Source organism: Canis lupus, chromosome 16 (assembly GCF_011100685.1).
Source record: "Canis lupus familiaris isolate Mischka breed German Shepherd chromosome 16, alternate assembly UU_Cfam_GSD_1.0, whole genome shotgun sequence".
Lineage (NCBI taxonomy): Eukaryota > Metazoa > Chordata > Mammalia > Carnivora > Canidae > Canis > Canis lupus.
The window spans coordinates 25,184,094-25,189,760 of NC_049237.1; positions in this window are offsets into that span (position 1 = coordinate 25,184,094).

A 5,667-nucleotide genomic window follows, 5' to 3' on the forward strand; every position below is an offset into this window, starting at 1 on the left:
GGGATCGAATCCCACGTCGGGCTCCTGGTGCATGGAGTCTGCTTCTCCCTCTGCCTGTGTCTCTGCCTCTCTCTCTCTCTCTCTATGTGACTATCATAAATAAATAAAATTAAAAAAAAGAATCTTTAAAAGAGATTTACCTTCTTAACTGTTTATGTTTATAAAAAGTATTGTTGACTATAGGCTCTATCTTGTACAGCAGATCTCTGAAAGCATCTTGAATTCCAAGTTTGTCTGGGCTTGTACAAAACATGCAATGGAGTCTGATATGCAGACTCCGTTAAGAGAAGAACTTTTCACACAGTTAAATGATGCCAGTTTTATAAAATGTAATCAGATATTACAAATAGAAAAATCAGTCAATGCCAATAAAAGCTTGCCACTTTATATAATCCATGACATAAAAGTAAAATGTCCTGAAGCTTATTTTTTCAAAGGCAAAATCTGTACATTGTTGTGAATGCATTTGTAAATGCAGTTATAAAGGTTAATACTGAAGATAAAATGATTGTTTCTGCAGTGATAAATGAACAAAGTCTGGTAGGACACAATTTTGTGGTAAAACTAATGTTCTTACTCAATGAAGAAAAGTATGGAACAGATAATATACTTGTAATTGGTTGTGGTCCATTAAAATTTTATATTTGTGTCAAAACAAGCTCTCCTATTCTAATAATCAAAATAGAAGTCGTAAGTGCCATCATTGACAAATGTTTTCAGATATACACAGAATAACTGAAATACGAAATTCTTTTGATGAAGTTGATTCCAGTTCCAAAACTAGGGTGGGCATGTACTTTCTTTCTTCATTGCTTGACACTAATTGGACTTTAGAAAATGTCTGAACCTTTGTGAACCAACTTCTATGATGATTTTGACATTTTTTGGAAATGAGGCCTCTAAATTTTAGTTGAATTGTGTTCAAAATGTGGTTGAAAGTATTTAATGAAAAGTATTGAATAAACAAAACACTAAAAACCATTAGCCTTTGAAACTTTGCAGATTGTTATGTTGTAATTACTCAAGGCAAAGTCTGCAAACAGGAAAACTTTGAAGTTTATCCCCACAAAAATCAAGAAGGAACCGAACAACTTAAACAAATGTGAATGCATATGGTCGACAAGAGCTAATACTGATATTCTCTGATTTTACTTTGAAATAGGTCAATTTATGGGAACTTCTATTTTTAATAGAAAAATATATATTCATTATGAAAATGGAATGCCATTGACAAGACCTACGATACAGCAGCATCTAAATATAGTTAAATATCCCAAAGGATCAGGCAATTTATTTGATGTTTTGTATTATTAAAGTATTTGTCAAAGAGAGCTCAGAATGGAGGTAAAGAAAATATGTCTGTGAAGATATTTGAACTGAAGTAGTTATACATTTCAATATGAGAAAAATCAGAATTGAGACTATCTTTCATTTAGCAGAATTTATTCTTAGAATAAATACTTCAAAAGTATTGTGGTTTACAGAAAAAGTCAATTGAATGTGTCAACACTTTCATTTTATTAATCATAAATGCAACTTGGAAGATGATCATAAGCAATTTTGTAAAAAAATTAAAAATAAGATCATTTTGAAAAAAAAATCAGAAAAATATCTGTGATGTGGGACTTGTGGCAAATGTATTTTACAAACCGATTTAAATTCATGAATATGTACAAAATAGAATTATTCTGCTGATGTTATTTTTCAAATTTGAGATCATTGATATAAATAAGTGAATTTTTTCCCTTATTGTATGGATTTCAGTTTCTAAAAAAATATTTTCCCTCTGCTTGTGTCTCTGCCTCTCTCTCTGTGTCTCTCATGAATAAATAAATAAAATCCTTAAAAAAATAAAAAAATATTTTTAGTTTTGGAATTTGTATTTACTTTTGAAATAGAAATATTTTATTTTTGAAATTACTTTTTTAAAAAATTATTTATGATAGTCACAGAGAGAGAGAGAGAGAGAGAGAGGCAGAGACACAGGCAGAGGGAGAAGCAGGCTCCATGCACCGGGAGCCCGACGTGGGATTCGATCCCGGGTCTCCAGGATCGCGCCCTGGGCCAAAGGCAGGCGTCAAACCGCTTTACCACCCAGGGATCCCTGAAATTACTTTTACAAATAACTTTATCTTAAAATACAACTGTTTTATAAGTCCCTCAATATAATAAAACCAGCAGGTTTTAATTATTTTAATAAAATAAATACATTATTCTAATAAATGTATATTCAAAAATGTATATTTTTAAATATTTGTAGATGCACCTGGGTGACAGTTGGTTAAGCATCTGCCTTCAGCTTGGGTCATGATCACAGAGTCCAAGGATTGAGCTCAACAGGGATCCTGCTTCTCCCTCTCACAATGCCTGTTCCTCTCTCCTGCTTTCTCTAGCTCTCTCTCTCTCTCTCTCAAACAAAACAAACAAACAAACAAAAAAAAGAAATCCTTAAAAAAAAGTGTTTTTAGCACTGACTTTTACTCTCAAAGGGTCTGAGCTTGAATGACAGACAAATGGTCACTTTAACTGTGAGATCTCAATAGACTTGACTAACCAGGGCCAATTGGGTCTAGTCTATGCAATCCTCATTGCAAACCAGAGTTCATTGGAAACACCAATGGCCCCATTAAAGGTGAATTCCTTCATGTGGTCATGACATGCCTTCATTCAATATATATTTATTGAGTGCCCTCCACAGCTCTACGCACTAGAGACACAGTGGTAAATATGGGGATTGCATTATAAAATGAAAAACAGAAAAAAACCTCCCTGTGGAATTGATGTTAAAGGTTGAATATTGAGAAATTGGAAGAAGAGTAGAATTGTGAGAGTGGACAATAAAGGAATAAGGAACAGAGGAGAGGTGAGGTCATCATGGGAAGCAGGTGTGACTGAGGAGCCTCTGGACCATAGCAAGGATTCATGCTTAGCTAAAAGCCAAGGGAAGTTGCCTAGAGGTTTTAAACAGAAAAATGACTTAATGAGATTTGTTTTTGAATGAAGAATTAATTGTAGGGAACAGATGTTGGAGACTGAAGGACTGATTAGTAGGCTGTGGCTTAGTCTAGGTGATAGATGATGGTCCGTCTAGATGCACTAGCAATGCAGGTGGAGAGAAGTGAATGGAACCATGAGATTTAGGAGGTACATGAGAGGTTTGGAGATGGATTCAATGTAGAGAGGTTAAGAGCAGGAATGACAGGCACATATCAAGGATGATTCTCGGGTTGCTGGCTTGAGCACTGATGGTGCGATTTAGTGAGACTGTGATGCTGTAGGAATAGCAGACTTTGGGGCAGAGATGATGAGCTTGGTTTTGGATGTGTTATGATGGAACAGTCTGCAGTCATAGATTTGGGGAGTAGAAAGTAGGTTGTGATAAGAACAGAGAATAAAAGACTAAGCCGTTCATATTTGGAAATATGCAGGATGCAAATAGAGGTATGAGGCCTGGTGATTGGAGACCTGATAGTCTGCTGGAGGGTGTGTGACTTTCAGGCCTCAGAGAGTTCAGTTGTTTTGGAAGGAAGCTCTGGTGTAAGGATTCTCTCCTCTTCCACCATCACCCAAGGTCTATGCAGTGGTTTGCAGGTGGTGGCAATTAGGTACAGTCTTGTTGTTTGGAGAGGTGGTGCCTGTGGCTGGGGTGAGCCCTTATGGGTGGAAGTGGTAAGAGCACCATACCAAGACTTATGGGTAGGCCAGCATGGTGCATCCTACTGTCAAAATCTTTTTAGACTACAAATGGGTCTTCTAGCAGGTGTTATGTATATTGTACTGTGCACCAGTAGAATGAATAATTGACACATCTCAGTGTTTTGTGCTTGCAGTATTATGTACTAAAGACCATAAATTCAACATTTTAAAACAGAATCTGCCATTTACTAGTAATCAGGATGCATGACAAACGATGAGAGGGGTGCCATACTTCTGGCTCAACTCTCTGGGCTTGATACCTTCAAGTCACATTTGCTCTTTTCTACATCCTTATGAGAAAATAGCTTAGTTACTTGAACAAGTCATCAGGGGTTTCTTTACAAGGACTGCCTTTATTCTGAGTAAGAAGTCTTTTGATTTTTCAAGAACTTTTTTTATTTCTATATTTATGACAACTGAGAATGATGGTGATTGTTGGTCCAGCTGTGCTGGGGACACAATTGATAAATCCATCTCCTTATGGAAATGGAGCTCATCGGAATTGAGAGCAGAAACCAGATCAGTTAACATCCTGAATTTCCAGTTGAGACAATGAAACCTAAGAGGAGTAAAGTGACTTTGCCAAGGATATATGGAAAAGGTCCGAGATCAGACTCAAAACTTTTGGTACTGAGACCAGTGCCATGTCCACTTCTCCAGCCTGTGTCCCCCATCACCTCTAGTGCCAAGAATGAAATTGATATCCAAGAAAGTGGTTATCCTTGATTCAAGTTTGCCTGGATCTCAGCACCTTCCCTCCCCATCTTCCAAAGAGGAAGTGGGGCTTGGATGAGAGAAGGGTACTGTGCTGTGTGGTGATTTGATTGTGTCTGTCTTGGCTTCTGGGTCTCCCTGGTCTTCTGACTTTCCTGGTTGCTTTTGTACCAATTTGACTGTTGTTTCCTAATCTCACTCATAGGTTCCTGATTTTCTCTATACCCCTTAAATATTTTGTTTCCTTGAGTGCCTCAGGCCTCCTATGTTCTCATCAATCATTACAGCTTGATATAACCCAAATTCATACCTGTAGCCAAACCTTTTTTCTTTGCTTCTGAAACCTGTGGGTCATCCAAGTATATTTCTCCAGTAGATGGTTCACAGATCTACTTGTGCATCACTTCATTTCTTATAATCCCTTTTCAGCCCTGTAATACTTGCAGGAGCATCTAACCTGGCACATGAGGCTCTCCATGAGCAGCCATCTGCCTCATTTTCTAACACGATCACTCTATAGTTCCTGCCTTTTGCTGTATACCACAATACCACCAAATACCGCCACCCATCCCATCCCCATACACACACACCTATCACAGTTTGTAGTTCTCAACTCCTTCTCTACTAACATGTCAACATGAAGACATTACTACCCACAACAGAAGAAGACACTACTCATTTATAAACAAAAGAGTCTCATAAGAAAAAGAGTGTGTTCCTAAAGAGAAGGATGTGTCCAAATCTTGGTGGGGAAGGATGTAAAATTTGAGAAAGTCCCCATAGTAACTTTATTTGTTACCCGCTCCCTCACAAGGGGATTTTTCACCTCACGGAAAATAGCTGTTTAGGCAGATAAAATACCCCCACCCTTTTCCCATGTGAGACAGAGGCTCCATTGTCCTGGCTGGATTTCTGTTTCCTTAGACAAAATGAGCTCTCTCTGTCACCCCTGAGACAGAGTTCATTTTGAAACCTGAAGTTTTTTTCCTGTTTAATTGATGAAGAACTAAGAAAGCAAGCTCTGTTCCTTGGACTGCAGCCCTCTTGATGGCAAAATCCTCATATCACTTTTACACACATATTAAATTGCAGCCCAGAAGCCAAATCTTCTACTCTTTGTGAACTTAATGGAAAGCTCAGGAGGCAGGCAGTAGCAACAGGTAAATGATGAACAAGAGCCATTGTGTGTCTGTAGTTATTAAATTTTCTTTGGGGCAATCTCAGAAAATGCTTTGGGGTCTTAGAATAATAGATTTT